The following is a 20,582-nucleotide window of genomic DNA, read 5'->3' as shown; positions in this document are numbered from 1 at the left end:
TTTTGAAGATAGAGATGAATGTGCATGATACAAACCTAAATTTTTATATTTCATGACTGAAAACATTTTGTAACATGATTTTGATGTGCCATTTACATGGTAATGCAATGTCTGATTTTAAAATGGGTTTTGAAGGATACATTTTGAGATTTTATGTTTTCAAGTGATATATAACTTCTGATGATTTCTAAAATGTGATAGAGAAAAAGGCAACAAGGATGTGTATCGAAACCTTGCGTTTATCACACTGCCCACATCTCATATTTTTCAAAGCAACGATGTGTTCTGTGTGAATTTACAGTGTAATATGATTAATTTATGTTTTCAAATAATTCCATGTGAGTGCTAGATGACAGCAAAGGTAATATATATGAAAAAAAAATAATAGGGGAAATGAGTATGTTGAAATGAATGTACACTATAAATGAAAATATTTGATATTTAAAATGCACATGCTTATTTACAGTGTTTTGTATTTTTATGATATTTGCCATCAAACATTCACAATGTACTATTTAAGATAAATTACATTTGATATAGAATTTATATTATTAATATCTGCTGATATGGTATTGATATACCTTCTATCCTTAAACTCAAATTGAGCAGATATGTTCTATTACAAATAATCTATGACTAATTTTCATGATTAATTTCCAATTGTCATGTTTAGGAAGTTATTTACAGTAATGTGCATGTGTGGATGGATGGAGAGAGAGAGAGAGAGAGAGAGAGAGAGAGAGAGAGAGAGAGAGAGCTTAGATGACCACCAATCTCTTCCAGCATTTCACCTCTGTCAGATTTATAGTTTGTATTTTTATCTAGGAAACGTACCTATTTAGGTTGCACTTTTCACAGTTGAAATCTCAAGGCTATGATTGGACAAATCACAGCATTTGACTTGTTTTGACCAATTTAAGCAAATTTACTTAACGTCAATTGGTCAGAAAACTGTATTCCTTCAGATTTTGGAACCCACTCTTTGTGAACAGCAGGATGTAAGGTCACAAACATACAAACATGTCTGGATATACGCAGCTGAGCGATCAGTCTTACAATGCAAATGGTCAAGTCATTTCACAGTGGAGTTGCTGTGTAATATAGATATCATAGTATTATCTAAAAAATCTTACTATAGAATAGCACTACTTCCCTACTATATTGCCTACTCTTATATACTACTCTTATATCTGTTATACACAATATTTACCCGGGGACCATCATAAATGTCTTCCCACTGCTCCCAGGTGTGTGTTCACTGTGTGTGTGTGTTCACTGCTGTGTGTGTGCACTTTGGATGGGTTAAATGCAGAGCATGAATGTGACTTAACTTAACTTAACTTCATATTACTTTAACTTACTGAACTGTTTTTAAAAAGCAATAATAATATCAGCACGACCATAACTACCTGACAGTCTAAACAATGGCAGTCTTGTTTGTGTGACATTAGTTGAATACATAGACTAAAAATACATATGAGTGTGTTCTAAGAAATTGGAAGGGCAAGAGTAATAGGAAGCAGAGAGGACATTAAATCCTCATAGATTATCTAAGAAAATCAAAAGTCTGAGCACATATTGCTGCTCTCTTGTCAGGGAAAATGGTCCGTTGCTCTGGCCAGAACTATTGAAAAAAAAAGTCATTTGGTAATGAAAGGAAAATGTAGGCTATCCTGTTGACTTTGAGCCAGTTTCCTCTGATTTGACAGTTAATGTGATCATGACTGCCCTTCAAATAGAGCACTAACCAAATCCCTTAAGGTCAACACTGAATCCTAACGAAACGGGCTGTCACAGAGGACACTGGCATAGGCCAACTGTAATTGGTATGCAGCCTCTATATATCATAGGTAATATGTGTGTGAGAATTAATTTAAAAATATATATTTAATCATAAGTCTTTATTGACCACATTTCTCAGTAATGATTAGTCTAGTGACTCTTGATTAAAATTGATTATTAAAAGATAATGTAGCACTTTACAGCTACATTACATGTTGCATGTATAATTAATTACTATACATCCATAGACAATATTGCATTGTGGTTATTGTGTTCTAACACACAATGGCAATAGTTTAACAAGTAATTTTTAAGCATATGTTTTCTGAAGGGAAAGAAATAAGTATTTTTTTAAAGATGTTTTATTGACTAGAAGGAGTGTATACTGGAGGATTATTATCACTTGTGACAAACCACTCCCCCGACACAAGCACCGCCCATTTCCTTTAAACTCAAAGCCGCCCCCGAACAGACCACGCCCCCTTCAATACACTCCTAAACAGTGGAGACTCAACTGAGAGGCGTCCCACACTAAAAGCCATTTGAATAATCACACAATATCACCCCACCAGACCATGCTGGACAGCAGACTTCAAGACATTTGTCGGGTCAGTCAGGAAACCTTCATATTCACAACAGCTACAGTATTCGTTTAAATATAGCAGCCTTAAAAAAATAAGCTGCATAAAAGCAATCCTTAATTATTTACCAGATTGAATAAGTCAGTGAATCAGCCATTGAGACTGATCAATAATACATTGTCATTTTGCGCACGGTCACGCAGGGTGCAAATTAATAAACCTGGATATGGTTTATTAATTTAGACGGGGTTCTGATAAGAAATCAGTCGGTGTGCTGTGAAAGAGAGATACATCGACGTTACGCTTCTTCAGACGGAGGGAGTCAGAGCGACTGCTGGTTTCGAGGCGGGAGGACACATGGGTCGACTCCGCAACCTTTCATTTTTGCTCTTATGTGTGTGTTAAATACGACAAGGAATCCGGCATGAACACTTACGGGCTTTCCAGCGTCCACTCCTGACGTCTCTGCGCCTCGGTGTTTTCCTTCTTGGATTTGGGGAGACGTTTCGCGTTATGTTCAGTGCTGAAAACGGGACTGCGGACGATATTTTATTCGCTCATTCGCGTCTCATGTGGACTTGCTATCAGTGAGTCGCGTGTCAAACATCGCATGACGATGCGAGTTGTTGTTTTGTTAGGATTTTGACGCGAGCGTGGTCATTTGAGTTTGTAAATTGACATGTCGGATAGTTTTTCGTCGTTTTGTGCGTCTTTATCACGAATGTTCTCCCTCCGTTAATTCTGTGGACTGCTCCATTCGTTTCTTATCTGCATGCATCCGCACGAAGAAGGAGAAAACGCCAGATAAACGACAGGAGGACTGAAGAATGAATGAGATTCACTGAAGATCAGGAGGAAACGCAGTAAGGTATGTACCCGAGGTTTTTTATGATGGTTTGGATATACTGCAAGAGGACTCGGCACTGATATCTCAGTCACCTCTGGCATGTAACGAGGTTTATTTATTGGTGTTTTATTGATGTTTTATGCTGATGGATGTAGACCACGCGCGCGCACCTGATACGTCAGACACAAATAAACGCTCGCGCGTAATGATAGATCCGCACGGGTCATTTATATCCCACAAAATGTCAAAGCTGACACTTTGATCCAACTATACACTCACCTTTAGAATCCATTAATAACCTGCATGTTTTTATGTTCCGTGTAAAGTAGATACAAATACGTGTGCGTGTAAATCATCAAACATTGACAGATGACTGTCGTTATTGTGATGTGTTTTGTTTTTAGTCAGAAATATTATCTAAATATTTGAGCACATGTTGCAGGTACTTGCAACGCAATAAACGGCGACACCATAAATTACGCAGTTTTATTTGAGCTAACCTTTATTTAAATGGACGTAATGAGATATCGTAAAATGAAGGGCCATACAGAGATTCAGAAAGATAGTGGCTTCTTATACCTCTATCACGTATCATCTATATCACATTTCTGTTCTGAAAAAGCGCGTTTTACCATTAATATCTAATTATATGTTATGGACCTGCAAGAAACCTTGAATTAAAGCACTCTAGTGTTACATGGTATAAAATAATCCAGTGCTCGACCTTTGCATGTCTTGAATGAACAGGCCCAACGTGAGCAGTAATATAAGCATTAATGTGACTGTATTTACACATTAAGGTAGATAAATCACAAGGACACTTAAATATTAAGAGTCAAATCTATGCAAAATTGCACATTGCTTTGTGCTGGTGGGAAAAGTGAATGGCTGGGTGACATTCAGGTAGCCTAAATGGACACGACTGGACCAAAGTTGAATCTCCTCAAAGCAGCAGGTTCCATTTTAAACGTCACGCCTCGGTGCAAGCAGAAGCCTCTTGATGTTGGTTTAGGTCTAAAATGCCAGTGCTCCGCTTCAGGACTGGTTCACTGCCAAACACTCTTTCTGAACAGAGCGAAGGATTTATGTGTCTCTGTCCGAGTGTCAGAACAATTATTCTAAGCTCCGAGCAGATGAATTATAGTCAAGCATTAGCACAATATTAATGATAGCTCCCATTTTTATATTGTGGCAGTAATCATTGGAGAAATTTATTTGAGTCGCTTCTCCTTTGCTTTTGCCAAAGTGGCCAGTGCTCAGCATTTCCTGTGTATGATGAAAAGGGTTTGATAGATTGGCCGCATCTGTGTCTTCTTTATTTTGGCAGAGCTTTAACGGCAATGGTCTGGATTTGACATATGCATCCACATAGTGATTCAGTCAGAGCAACATTATTGTCAGATGCATGATTTGTTAGCTTATTTCACCGTGCCTTGAAACAACGTCTGTGATGCTAAAGCTTCCAACGTTGGTTTTATTTCCCTCACAATTTTACAGAAAAAAACAAGGAGGAAAGTACAAAGTAAATTGTATACAGCAGTATTGCTCATGGACTACTGGGGGAGAAATAATTCAAATTTTTATATTAAATATGCATTTTTTTCTTTATATATATATATATATATATATATATATATATATATATATATATATATATATATATTTCGTTAAATTAAATGAATTTCTCTGTTATGTAAAAGAGTGCATCACGATATTTTTGTGCGTCCAACAGAGACAGCAACAGCAAGGTTCGGGTGATTTTTATTCAGTGGCGAAGCTTGTTCTGTGTGCTTTCCACTAAATACAGTTTGACATTTCCCCACGGTTTTCTTCCATATATCTTTAAACAAACAAAACCTTTGAGAACTGGGACTTGCACATTGTCCTGGTTTGACCTTCTGGATTGAAAGTTATGGAGAGCGCTTGTTCACGGCATTTAACGCTCCTTTGAATCCTACCGTCTCTCAGTTTTCTATCCTCCTCAAGTGCACTTAGCTGCATTAAGCAAAGGTGTGTGCAGATGGTCCAGGCCAGCTGCTGAGAGGACATATCATTTTTATTTTCTCTTGTTCCGTGCACCAGCATCTCATGAGTGCACAAGGCCTTTGCTTTTTTCGGTTACTGTTTTATTTTCTTTCTCCTTTTTAGAAAAGATACAGACCTTTGTCTCCTTCTGTTCTCCTCCTTTCTCACTGTCTGTTTCTCTGTATCTCTGGGCCCCCACTGGGTTATGTTATTGTTATGCTGTCAATCATCCAGTAGTGTAAGTTTTTTGCTGCTTGTAGTTTCCTGTAAGGCCCATTCAGAGGGAGTGTCCTCTGAGGTCCATATGGACACTGCAGCATTTAAGGTTTTGTTTCGAAAAAGTAGCTAAAGCAAACATGAATAAATCGTCATCAGATTTCAATTACGAAATGTATTTGTTTACCATTGTTTTTATATTTTTAAATGTTGATAGTGTTTTAAAATAGCACTTGATTTTACAGTGTCCTTGTTGTGTTACATGTATTAACTAAAAAGTAAAAACTGTAAATTATGCATAATTACATGGACTAACCCTGAACAAAACATTTAAACATTTAAATGAAATATAGCAGTTTTAATCAGGAATAACGGCATGGTAACACTTGATTTTAATGTGTCAGTTCCATGCACTTACTACGGAAATAACAATAAACTCATAATGAATAATTCATTAAAAATGCATAATTACAAATAACTTACCTAAATCTTAGCCCTAACCTTTAATGTATAGTAAGTTCCGTTGGTAAATGTCTCTTTATTGTTTTTTGTTGTTGTTTTTTTTTGGTTGGGAGGACTTTTGTAGTAGTTTGAAGTTAGTAGAATTCATTAAGGTAGTCAAACTGTTTTATTGAGTGACAAATATGGCATCAAAATCAGTGTGAATTGTTTTGGTGCAAAATATTGTTTGCAAATATTTCGTATGTTTGTTTATTCGCAACAGCCTTGGCCTTTTTCTGTTGGTTCATTATGTGTTGACAGTCAATCATTGCATTATGAGACTGCTCATTACTGAATGAATGGGGTTTTTGCTACTCACTGGGGGAGACAGAGCGAAATATAGAAAGGAGTTTGTGCGGAGGCTGTTGCAACTGTCCCAGTTGTTGTGCAAAGGCACAAAAGCAGCAGGAACTGGGCGTCCCTTTCCTTGCGGCCTTTGTGTCGTGAAGTGCTGTTTCTGAATGTGCCGATGAATGCAGCAGTCTGTAACTGCAGGCGCCAGGCATCAAGGCTTCTGTGCAAGTCTCAGAAAGCATGTGAAAAGAAAAAAAAATCCTACATCTGGAACCAGAGAAGGAGGAGTAGGCACCTCTGTACCACACCGATCGGGAATCGTCGGCATGATCGCAGAGCACAATGGAATGTCTTAATCAACAAGTGCATATGAATAGAAAAATCAATGAAAGCTCTTTTTCATAAATTGAGTGCATGTTAAATTAGCCGAATGGGTCCGTCTGGGCAGATAGTGGATTGTTTGGCTGCTGTCTTTGGATCATGTCTATCGACTCGGCAAGGGCGGTGGGTTGCGTCGGTTTACAGCTGTGAAAGGCTAAAATAGGGCCCAATCAATGGAGCGCTGAGATACGGGGGTTCAATTTACTTGGGGTATTGCTGTCAAATGTGACTCTGCCAGCTAAAGCTTTTCAAAATGGCTTCACACCTACTTCTGTCGCCAACACAATACCACTGTGTGATTGCTTAATATCACAATCCGTCCAGGCCAAGACATTCCCCAATTAAAAGCGCCTTTTGCTGCCTCTGAGAAGCGGGGCCAAAACTGCTCTGGTTATCCAACATATTAAACAAGACACGAGGCTGCTCCTGCTGTGGTATTTTTTTTCCCAGCTAGCATGCCGTTTGATGCAGATTTAGCAGCTAAAGGGAAAGCCAGAATCATTTCACTGATCATCACATAAAAGGGTGTTGCCATCTGCCGCCGGCTGAACAAGCAACTATAGCTCATAATTTTGCGTTCCGTGTGGGAAGTTATGAAACGGTTCTGTGTATAATGCGCGTGCGAGCGGAATCCACTGCTGCCTCGTGCTCGTACAAATTTGAATGGGGAATTCCACGCTGATTTGGTTTGAGCGAAATTCTTTGAAAACGTTCATTTGAAAACGAAATGGAAGAAGTCGCTCGATGGGATACGAAATGTCAGTCGTGCATCATCCCGTTCACATCCTGTCAGTCAGCTCCCCGCGTGAGCGCCGGCCTGGAGAGGGAAGTCAAGCTGAACGGAGCTGTGGAGGTGATGGAGGGAGCAGGAGAGAGTGTTAAATATAATAGCTTACAGAGCTTGATAATAATAATAGCTCACAGACGTTCAACAGAACTCCCAGATAGACTTAATAGCAGTCTTCCTACTGAACATTTATGCTGTGTGTGTTTCTAACCTGCTATATTTGGGGAGAAACAGCTAAAAATGTCTGCAGTGCTCAGCTAAATCTCGGCTAACTTGGCAAAGTTGATTTTTCATTGGACTGTGAAGGTTCTCAGCTAGCTGGTCACAGGTGATAATAAAAATAATAAATGGTATTATTATTGGTATTATTATTACAATTTCACTTCATTAAAACTTGAATAAAATTAAATAGTAATTTTGGCACACACAGCAGAATGAGGCTACATCCACAAGTGTGCAAATAAATTTGTACATTTGGTTTCTAAAGTGATGTTTTATACTTGGTAAAATATAATTAATAAAAATGAATGGCCTATTTATGAATGGATTATGAATAATGATATATGAATAAATATCAAATAATAATAATAATAATAATAATAATAATAATAATAATAATAATAATAATAATAATAAACAAAATAACAACAATAGAAGCTTAAATAATTAGTAATGAATAATAATCATCATCAAGTAGAAGTTATTATTATTATTATTACTATTATTATTATTATTATTATCAATAATAATAATAATAATAATAATAATAATAATAATGATAATAATAATAATAATAATAATAATAATAATAATAATAATAAAAATGTAAGTTAATTAAATTAATACTTCTGGCACAATTAGCAAAATGAAACCACATTTACAGGTTTGAAAAAAAATTATATTTACTATTTAAATAATAATAATAATAATAATAATAATAATAATAATAATAATAATAATACTATTAATAATAATAATAATAATAATAATAATAATAATAATAATAATAATAATAATAAATAAACAAAATAACAACAATAGTAGCTTAAATAATTAGTAATTAGTAATAATAACCAAGTAGAAGTTATAATAATAATAATAATAATAATAATAATAATAATAATAATAATAATAATAATAATAAATGAACAAAATAACAACAATAGTAGCTTACATAATTAGTAATTAATAATAATAACCAAGTAGAAGTTATTATTATCATTTTTATTATTATTAAATAATGATTTGGCACAATTATCATAATGAAACCACATTCACAGTTTTGTAAAAATAATATTTAATAAAATATCAGTAATATTACTATTTAAATAATAATAATACAGATAACAATAACAATCAACAACAATGATAATAATAATAATAATAATAATAATAATAATAAATGAACAAAATAACAACAATAGTAGCTTACATAATTAGTAATTAATAATAATAACCAAGTAGAAGTTATTATTATCATTTTTATTATTATTAAATAATAATTTGGCACAATTATCATAATGAAACCACATTCACAGTTTTGTAAAAATAATATTTAATAAAATAACAGTAATATTACTATTTAAATAATAATAATACAGATAACAATAACAATCAACAACAATGATAATAATAATAATAATAATAATAATAATAATAATAATAATAATAATAATTTAGCAAAATAACAACAAAAGTAGCTTAAATAATTGTTAATTAATAATAATCATCATCAATTAAAAGTTGCTGTTGTTATTATTATTATTATTATTATTATTATTATTATTATTATTATTATTATTATTATTATTATTTAATTAAAACAATAAACAAAAAATAGAATAAATGAAAATCATTTTGGCACACTTTGCTAAACAAAGGTATTATATTAAATAAGTCAGTTTGTAAATTTTTGTTGAAATTCGTTGGTTTCTAAGATGATGTTTACCTTCTGCCTATCTTTCTGCAAAAATAAAATAAAATAAAAAAAATAGGTACCTCATGCACATACCACATATGTCACTAAATCGAGTTTCACAGTCATGCAGTAATAGACCTGGCCTAATCAATGCAGATCAATAGGCATGATAAGTGCAGTGTTATGTCACGCCTGGTCATTTGTTAGTATGTTCTCCCAGCTGAATTCAGATATGTTGGGTATAGGTTTGCGTGTGTGTGTTTGTCAGGGAGTTCTCTGAGCTGAGGGACGAGGCACCACAGCTAACCAGCCAGGGACTAAAGGCAGCTGTTTGTTTGCCTGTTTGCAGAGAGAGGGAAGGAGGGGGGCAGGAGGGAGCCCTTGGAAAGAGAAGTGGAAGGGCACTGTGAAAAAAAAAAAAGAAAGAAAACAAGAGGCACTGTCAAACCACAGCAGGAAGAAAAAAGGGAGCAGAGGAAGAATAATTCACACCCAAAAAAAGGGAGAGAAAGAGCAAAAAGTCTTTCACGGACCCACACTCTTCAGATAGACTCTATTAGCGTAAGACTGGCTCTATACCAACACTGGCTTCGATACGATACCAGCTCAGTTCCTCTCCAATGACACATCGATATCTAATTTGCCAACAAATAAAGAGCCACAGATTATGTTTAATCTTTTTATTATGAAACTGGGTATCTACTGATGAATCATAACCTATGTTACCTGCATCTCTGTTGCAGGGATTATAAATATATGTAGACATTTTATGCTTCTCATATTTATGAAATAACCTTCCTGTGTAAATTATGGGTTCATTGTTTTAGAATAAGCATTAACTCTTTTTTGTGTTGCAAGATGCTGAAAATACAGTGAGGTATCCATCTGCTGCGTGTTTACAAACATGAACAATTAAAAAATAGCACATATGGAACGCAAGAACATGTCCTGAGTGAACAGCCCCCCAGGGCTGTCAGTCATAGCTCACAGTCTGACGGCACGAAGAAGATTCAAAGTCTTTATTGAACATTTTTAATTCAAACAGCGCAGACTTCAGTAGTCGTGAGCATGCTAAAGTGAGAGAGATGCATCTAGGGAAAACAAGGAGGGTTGGCTTACGAGTGAAGCTGCAGATATAAACAGAATAACTGAGTAACTTAAAGTAGTCCAGAATACAAACAATATGCCAGAGATTAAGCAAGAAAATAAAACTTGACTTGCTTTGCTCTGACACATAACCCCTGTTTCTTCTTTTAAAGTGTACAATTTTATTCTCAATTGTAGATCATCTGTTAATTATTAGTATAATTATGATTGATTAGAAAATTTAGCAAATGACGCATTTTGGATTTTCAATCTCAGTCTCTCTCTTTTTTGGTAGTCTTGTAACATTTTAATTGTTGCTTTAAAATTACAGCCTGACAGTCATTTACTAAACCAGCCACAATTTAATGGTGGTATTTGAAATGAAACCATAATAGCCTCAAGTAATCACAATTTTCACTTCAGTAATCACTTTTTAAACTATGACTTCTATGAAGCAAACCGTCTTATTTGCTAGAAAATAGTTGCCTGGAAGCGTTTATAAATGCTATAAGTGCGGCTGCAATCGTTGCATTACAAATGATGCAGATTTCCTCACTCTTCTAACAGATTATCCAGTATGTGACATTTCCATCAGTTAGTTACAATAGTATTTCAGTGGTGGTAAGGGACTGCTAAGAGCACCTAAGCTGAACACAACACTGAACCGAATATGATTGAAAACTCTGTAACATCCCCACTAGCGCACATCACTTTACAGCAAAACAAATGTGCCTGCACTTCTGTCGCATCTGTCTAGTACTGTATATTCATCATAAATAGAGCAAAAAATGTTCAGCACGCAGCCGAGCGACAATGGAAATGCACAGGCAATGGTTGAAACAGCTGGGCAGCTAATGGCAGCAGATTATGTGGTTCATTGTGAGTTGCAACCTACAGTAAGATGCTGGCCTTACCTTTAACACAAGCAGATTTGGAACAAACAAGGCCGTGTATTAATATCCACACACTTTTTATTTATTTATTTTTGGGTGAATGATGAAAGATGTTTACTCTAAAAGCATCATTCCATTTCTCCAGCAAAACGTAGCTATTTTCATGTTCACAAAAAAGTGCTTCCTCTCAGTCCATCCAAGATGTACATGAGTTTGCTTCTTCATTGGAACATATTTAGAGAAATGAGAAATCATTGCATCCCTTGCACATAAATGGATTATGTGCAGTGAATGGGTGCCGTCAGAACAAAAGTCCAAACTGATCAAATCATTACAGTAATCCACAGGCAATTTTAACATCAAACGATTGCTTCTATTTAGCACATAATTCATAATAATGCTTTCACCAGTGAAAAAGTAATCTCATCTGAATCAGGAGAGAAATATGCTTCGCACAAATATGAATTTGTTTCTTACAAGCATGCAGCGTTGCACTTCACAAGTCTACAATTGATGGACTGGAGATGTGTGGATTATTGTGTTTTTTTATCAGCTGTTTGGACTCTCATCATGACGGCACCCATTCACTGTAGAGGATCCAATGGTGAACAAGTGATGTAATGCTACATTTCTACAAATCTGCTACAATGAAGATACTAACTCATCTGCATCTTGCAGGGCCTGAGTAAACTTTCAGAAATTTTCCGTTTATAGGTTAGCTATTTCTTTAATTTCATCTGTGTAGTGTCACGGCTTTGGAAATAAAAATCTTTTTACAATACAACTGAAGCATGCATATCTGTTTGAAACCACACCACCATTTCTATAGATTGCCAGTGATTCCCAGCTCATACAATTGCACCAAACATTCTGAACAGAAGCTAGCAGCCTTGACGGCAGCACATCCCATAATGAGTGCAGAGTCCAATCAATGTGCAGCGCTGCCCCTCAGCAAAGTACCTGCTCACCTATGCAAAATCCACATGACCATAACAATGCCCTCCAGTCCATGCACAGGACTAATATCCATGCAGTTTACATTCTGTCAGAATCTAATGTCAACACTGTATCAGCTGTCTAACTTCTGGCTGATGTGCTTTTAGACGTTATAGCTGTTGACCTCATTATAACCAGGGCAAACCACTGTATTTAATGAGCTGGCAGAGACGAGTCTTGTGTGCGGCCCAGTATAGGAGCCACAGCGTGTTATTGTGCATATGAATGTTGTCTCTTAGCTAAAGGATGTGTGTGTGCTATTTTAATGCTTTTCTAATTATATGCTTTATACTATTTTAAATTGCAATCAATACCTAAAATCTTAAATACTTAAAGAAATTAATTTAATCAATATGCAGATTAATACAGTTGATCAAAGTGATAGTTAATACATTTATAATGTCTTCCACTAAATGCTGATCTTTAGAACTTATAAAATAATTATAAGCAAAATGTGTCATGGTTTCTATAAAAATGTTAGGCAGCACACCTGTTTTCAATATTGAAATTAATAATAAGAAATGGAAATGGATCAAAAATTCTTTAAAAATTATTTTATTTGAATAATTTCTGAAGGAATATGTGACTGAAAAGTGGAGTTATTATTGCTGAATGTTCTGCTTTGTCATCGCAGGAATAAATCAAATTTACAAATGTATTGAAATATAAAATATATATTTTAAATTCTAAAAATATACAGATTTTAGTCTATTTTTAATCATAAATTATAAATACAATTTATGTTTTGAAGTATTAAATTATATTTTATAATAATTGTTTAATATATATATGTTTTTAATTACATTGATCAAATATATTTAGTTATACTTATTAAAATAATATAATGACCTTTTTTTCTCAAAATGGTGGTGGGTTGATAGGGGGCGCTGGCAAATGATGCAACGAAAGGTAGTTTGTTAGAGGACCTTTAAAGCAGAAGCTACATTCTGATTGATTGAATGCAAACAAACAAATGAATGACATGGTCTTCCTATTAGAACTAACACATACACTTTTTAACGGCTTTACAATGTCTTAATCACTCTTTTTGCCCAGTCATGGTCTCGGCTGGCACCCAGGTGCAAATAAAACACTTGGCATTTAAGTACCTCTGAGTTTTTTTGTTTTGTTAAAATGAGTCATCCTTCTTTTCCCATGGATTCTTGTTTTCGCGCTGCCTTGATTTCTTCCAAAGATTGCTTATATCGATTGCCTGAATTAATGTAGTTTCAGCTCAAACAGAGGGTCATGCGGCTATGCAGAGCTCGACATGGTGATGAACTCTAATGCTTTGAAGGTGCAAAATCGATTGGAGTATCCACACTCTTTACTCTGTTATTTGTTTTGAGAAAGAGATTGATTCTTTGAGCGTGATGTTGCGTTCACATGTGTAGGTAAGTGTGCACATGTAAATGAGTGTGTGGGTGTGTGTTTGTGCCGGTCTTGATTGGTGATCGCATCTGTTAAACACTGCAATCTTTTCTATTTTAGCGGCAACAAAATTTAGAACAAGGCACCTTCACACTTGTATAATCATCTTCCTCTAAATTGCAAACACACACGCATACACTTGGGCACAAGTCAAAAGGCACGATTTCTCTCACGCAGCCGGATGTGCACAGATATTTTGCCATAAAATGGGCTGACACATGAGTCACTGATCCCATGTCCCGTATAGGGAGCTCTGTCAGTCTGCCGCGTCTCTGAGTGGGACAGGAAACCCAGTTGTGGAACTAATTAGCTTTGCTTAACTGAGGATGGATATGGATTGTTCCTGACAGCTGTCTGCTCTCATTCATTTGTGGAAGAGACAAATTTGTTTGGAGATGCTTGTTTTCTCTTTTAGTGCTTAGAACACCGCAAGTGTCGTTTTACGGAGCAAGGGCCACACGTACGGAATTCCGGATTAAAGGTGCTGTCATGATGTACAAGGGCCATCGGACAAGATCGGCAGCGTGGGGGCCTGTCGGTTCCTTTCGATTCGTTCTCTCACTCCTAACCCGATACTCTCACAGTCACCTTTCCTTTCAGCCATGGGCACACCTGTCTTTGCACCTGTGCTGCTTTTTGCATCAATGCAGCGGTGCATAGACCCACCCAGCATGTGTTCTTAGATTCCTGTTCCTCTGCACTTAAACGTCCTTGTCTATAAATAGCAATCAACCTGACCCTCGTGCACCCAGATATCGAGTCTTTTTTAGGGCTGTAAGCTTTTGTGCTGAATCCCTCGTTCACGAGGAAGGGGGTGGAGGAGGGGTAGCGGAGGCGGATTCCAGCTGCACGAGGGCTTGATGGGATTTATGACCCATCCTGAGCTTTTCCCTCCATTGGCGCCTTTCCCATTGGCTAGAATTAACAAACAAGGGAAAGGAAAACAAACAAACAAACAAATTACAGGGGAATGAACCGAGGAGGTAATAAGCATGTCGGGACATGCAAAGCTCGCTGTACGTGATCGGGCGGATGGGGGAGGGTGGAAGAAGGCCTGCTAGCGTAGCAGAACCCATCTCCACCCCTCTATTCTCCTCTGTTTCATCTCTGTCCTGCACTTCTCTCGCTCTATCTCTTCATCCGGTGGTTCACGTGGGCAGTGGGAGACAGATGGGCGGATGATGGATCTGACGTGATAGACAGCAGGCTGATGGATGGGCGCCGGGCTGATACGGGATTAGTGCGTAGCAGAGGCTGTCGCCGCCCAACGGAGGCCTTGCTGATAGATAGATAAAACAGATGAGCAGATAAACAAGAGAGCACTAATCCACGCCCCCTTGATGGACAGAAAATCAAAGGCAAGGGAAAGAGTGGCAATGGAAAGGTGGATCTTTATAGTTGAACACAGCCAGGACAGATAACAGACAGCGGAAAGAGGTGAGAAGTAGTGCTGTGCAAATAATCGAATGCAATGATCATGCGCATCTTGTCAGTAAAAGCTGGTTCTGTGATTAGTTGTATGCACATGATCATCGCATTGGATTATTTGCATAGCCCTAGCGAGAAGTGGATAAGAGAGGAAGAGGAACAGTGGGAGACTTGGAGGTGGAGGTGTTGGATGTGTTTGATGGACCTTGAGTTCATGTATTTTGGTGGAGGCAAAATGTGCAGACTGCTGGGTGGTGAATTCTGTTGATTTCTAGCCCTCAACTGGGCACTTATGGGTATTAAATGTGGACTGCATTTGGTTTTGACCAGAGGGCTACAATTTTACTAGTTAGCCACTGTAAGTAGATGTTTGAAGTACATCATCTGTAGGCAAAAATCATGTAAATGTAGGCATGCTGTGATATATATTTTTTTTTTTTTGCCAATTACATGCAAGTTTTTGGTACTCTAATGTAGATATTGTACCAATGGACAGTTCTTTAGAGGACTCTTAAAACTACCCTATATGCCCTATTTGACTTTACAGCTCATGAGTGGTTTGGGACAGATTTCAAGTCATGTTGGTTGAATTGACTTTTTTTTATATGATGATTCTCTTGCAAAGGACCTCCTTCCTAAAAAAAGATTAATATGGAGACAAAACATTGTCCATTCTACTACTACTACTTCTACTACTACAACAAATAAAATAAATAAATAAATAATATTATATTTATTTATTTATATTTATACATATTATATATTAATAAAAAAAAAAAAAAATTTCCGGCAAACTCTGGAACCCTCTTATGGTGCGGTTGTGTTTTCTGTTTTATGGCAATTTCCTTGGGATCCAGACATTTCAATGGGAATCCACGCGATTTCGAATATCAAATGAGGGAAAAATATTTCTCAAATGTATTTCACAGCATTTACAATTTTATTCTGGTACATTAGCCTGTTGACCAACAGAAAAGTACTTGGTTTGAAAACGGCTTCTGCATGAGCTTTATACTATTGACATTAGACCTTTATTTGCCAACTAAATTTTGCCTAAATTTTGCTAAAGTCTCTTCAACTTTACAACTCCGGAGGTCCGGGACCCTAGTTTGAAAATCCCTGAGCTGAGCAGCTGCCTTTGAGATCAATGAGAATGTTAGCGGATATCTTTCTCCACATATTACAGAGCGGATGGATTTTTAGAGGAGGTCAGTAGTTGGAGCGCAGGTGAGGCCACAGGGAATGATGAGCCAGTCGGTATTGGACATGCATGTCAGATGTAAGAGGTGTAGCGGCAGTGGACAGAAAAGAGCTGTGCGAGGGTTAAAGGCAGGAGGAAGCTGTCTCCAGAATGATATTGAGCGATAAGCTTTCTCTCACTTCCAAGTTGCAGGGGACCCCAGAGGTGCTGCAATCGATCTCTGTTTGCTTAGAACCCACTACTGTGTCACCCGACGAGCACACACACCAAACCAGCCAACAAGCTTTTAGCCTTTATTTATCTGGCCTCTGATTTTGGCTGAATGAATGACAACCTGATTAACACTTAAAGGTCCTTGTAAATCTTTCATTGGCCCGGAGAGAGAGCGTCGGTGTGGAGTTACGGAGCAGGCAGTAAGGTGAATGATTGTGTCGATTAACGAGATGGCGGGACATAGAATGCCCGTTTTAAAGAGTTCGAGCGAACGAGGGAAGGACAGAGGGAGAGAAATGAGTGAGCGAGCGGGGAAGCAAGGGGAGAGCAAGTGGGCGAGTAATGGAGGTTAGTGATGGGAGTGTTGACAGGGAGTGTCAGCCCTAACCACAATGACCCGGCGACGGCGGCCGCATGCAGAATTGGGTGAATTTGAGTGTGAGGCCGAACGTGAAGCGCATGTGAAATGAGACATGAATTCGAAGTAAGATGTGAAGGGAATGGAAATCAGGAGACCAAAGGAGGGGGATGTTTTTCAGAATGTCTTTTTGTCCCTTTCAACCCCATCTGCTTTTAAAGATGCTTTATGAAAGCTGATGATGTAAACATCGAAAGCATAGCTAAATTAAATTAGATATTGACTGCTTTAAATATATATATATATATATATATATATATATTTTTTTTTTTTTCATCTTCATTATTATGAAGAGTGAGTTCTTCTCAAATGCCCATTACTGCAGCCAATCTGGACGTTTTTAGTCTCGATGATTCACATTAGATTCTCATTCAAGGAAAAATTAAATACAGTGTTTTTTCTTAAATTGAAATAAATTAAATCACATAAATTAAAGACAGACAAAAGATACTACTATTTTGTATAAATATTTTACTTTTAATGTTTATATTCATTATATATTGTTTTGCATTACAGTCACGAGTAGGGTTGTGAATCTTAAGGTTGAGGTTTAAATTGATAAAAAATTCAGAAGTGATGTTTGGTAAATCAAAACGATTTTTGATTCAAAAAATTATTTTATTTATTTATTTATTTACATACTTATGTTCCCTTAATGTTTCTTAAAGACATTATTTCAGACTGTTTATTAATTAAAGTGTGCTCAAAAATAGAATAAATAGAATAGAATTATAGATCAAGGTCGCAAATGCAAATAAATAGAAAAGAGCAGATGACTTCATATATCTTAAAACATTTTTGCACACCAACTAAAAAGTTAAAAGAGTGAAATGGAACTGTTTTATGTTAATAATTTATCGATGCAATTAAATTGTATGGCAGTTATGGCCATGCATTGAGTTGACAGCCGTATGGATGATTTGAGTTTGTTTGACTCGAGACCTGAGCTGTGAGTAAGTGTCATGACTTTCATACAAAATATTTTTTAAGATTCACCCCTTGTTGTGAATCAACCAACACCATGCCATGGAGATAAAAAGGGGAAAAAAAGTGTACGAGAAAATACAGTGGAAGTCTTGGTTCCAAATTACACTCCATTAAATGATAATCCTAATGTTAATATTTTGAGGAGAATACTTGGCGTGCCGTAAGTGGGAACCATTTTGTAGCAGATGAGAATATTTATTCTCACCGGGGAAAAGGCTCAGTCTCTGCCAGTCCTCTATTAGAGAGAAGCTGTTACTATGGAGGGGAAGACAATTTATTCTGTTCCCCACAGCCCAGCCCCCATGGGGCAATGAACGCCTGCCTCGCCTCTCGAGCATGGACGACATGGACAACCTTCCGCAGCCTTTCCTGGAGCTTGCGCCACACCAAAAAACTACCTCCATCATCACTTTCTGTGTCTTTTGAATTGACGGTCAAGTATTAACAGTGCTTTTCACATTAGGAGAGATTGGAGGGATTTCTGGTTTTCCCAGTCATCCTTCTCTCTCAGGATGGGAATTAAAGTATATATATAATGTTTTAATTCCGCTTCCTTACAATAAGACTGGAATTGCATTTCTGCATCCTGTTATGTATTATTAAAGATATATTATTTAATTTATTATTGGAGCATTACAATATATTTATTTCAGTCTTAGTAATCTATGATCTATGTATATGTATATATATACAGAGAGAGAGAGACGATTATTGGAGTACTTGTTATAAGATAATAAGATATATTTGTAAGTCTTGTTTTTTTTATTATTATAATTATTAGGAAAGGCAATTGTTATTAGAATAACCTAAAAATATATAATTTACAACCAAATCTGTAACAGTGCATATCTTTAATTGTTTGTTTAGACAATTAAGAATTATTTGTGAGTCGTTTTGACATTGTTTTTAGATATTGGGCTTGTACGTCTCTTTAGTTCAATCATAATACATTTATTTATTTATTTTTAATTACTTTATACTGAGTAGGATTTGTTAGTTATTTTGAGATTCTTTATATAAAATTGGCTCATACGAATCTTTAGCTTGTTCATAATAAACCGGTGTTCATTTCTGTCTGCAAACATCTATTTTCATAGAAGATTATAGGTGATAAAGAACCATTAATGTATCTGAATAATCTGTAACAACTGTGTATCTTTAATCATTTATTACAACGATTTAGAGCATTGAGAATTATTTGTGAGTCGTTTTGTCATTCTTTATAGAGAATTGGCTCATCTTTAGTTCATTCATAATACACTGGTGATTATCTCTGCATGCAAACATCCATTTTAATAGAAGTTTACAGGCATTCAAGAACTATTAACGTTGTCAAATGGAATAAATAATTTGTAACAAATTTTTAACTTGAATTGTTTGTTACATTACTTTGCGCTGTGTATAATTTATTAGTCATTTTGACATTCTTTATATAAAATTGGCTCATACAAATCTTAGGTTTGTTCATAACACACTGGTGTTTATTTCTGCATTCAAGCATCTATTTTTTATAGAAGATTACAAGCACTCAAGAACCATTAACAGAGCTGAACGTCATAAATAATCTGGTTCCAGTTTTTCTTTTTATTAAAATGAAACGGATTCCCAGCCCTTCGTCTCTCCGTCTCGTCTCATTTATCCTCTCCACCGCTCTTGCTAAAGCATTCTCGTCTGACCCTACGGCTCCTTCTGCCCTCACAGGCTCCGTGCTCCATTATTTACATGCTATCCAGTTTCTCCATTGATTCCCGCAATGTAACAATTGAGACAGATTTGCCCGACTGTCACAATAGCAGTGGGATTCGGCAGAGTTTGTAAATGGGATTAGGCTTAAATGGAATTTAATTTTCACCGTTGCTGTCTCCAAAGCCTGTCTGCCACCCAGACACCATGACGCTTTACACGCCGCAGCTTGCGCATGTGTGTCTGCGTGTGCATGTGTATGTGTGTGCGGCACAGCAGTGCCGGTGTGTGTCTGATTAGTAATTTCTACAGGGACCCTAATTCTGATTGTTTTTGTTTCCCATTGTTCTTTGCACACGGCGGTTTATTTGGCAGGGCTTCTGTAATGTGATGCAGGTGTGTAGCTCCTTCATTTGTCCCCTGCTCTATTTGCTCAGCTCGCATTGTGTCGATGTGCGTTCGCCACAATCTGATTGGTCATTTTTTTTTTGTGATATTTTTTTCAGGTCATTCTATTAAGCAGCAGCCTGCCAAACTCAGAGCTCTACAACAATGGATCACGCATTGCATTCAAAAGCAGCTAGATGGAGTGCAACACAATGGTGCAGAACACAGTGTTCACGAGATGTGATTTTTGAAGTTGAACTACTTTTAAACTTCATGGCACAGCTTAAAACTTGGCTGGCTTTGCATGAGATGCTAAGAAGTCTCTTTAAATTAATGGCCAAAAATGTCCTTCTAACTCAATAGCACAGTGGATTGTGGATGGCCAAAGATTACATAGAAAAGTAATTTAAAAAAATGAATGAACAAAATACTTATAATAATTTTAAGAGTAATTTTAGATTTTAGATATTTTTTTTGTGTTTTTTTTTTTGGTCATGTACACTACTGTTTAAAAGAGGTTAACAAAT

At 36.4% G+C, this 20,582-nt stretch overlaps 1 pseudogene; it reads left to right on the top strand.

Moving 5' to 3' along the window:
• Positions 1-2,312: 2,312 nt before the first annotated feature.
• LOC113067696 (adhesion G protein-coupled receptor L1-like) overlaps positions 2,313-20,582 on the top strand; it is a 163,012-nt pseudogene continuing 144,742 nt past the window's right edge.

The sequence above is a fragment of the Carassius auratus genome, linkage group LG28B, assembly GCF_003368295.1.
Source record: "Carassius auratus strain Wakin linkage group LG28B, ASM336829v1, whole genome shotgun sequence".
NCBI lineage: Eukaryota > Metazoa > Chordata > Actinopteri > Cypriniformes > Cyprinidae > Carassius > Carassius auratus.
The sequence above is the reverse complement of the archived record's forward strand: the minus strand, read 5'-3'. Positions and strand labels throughout refer to the sequence as shown.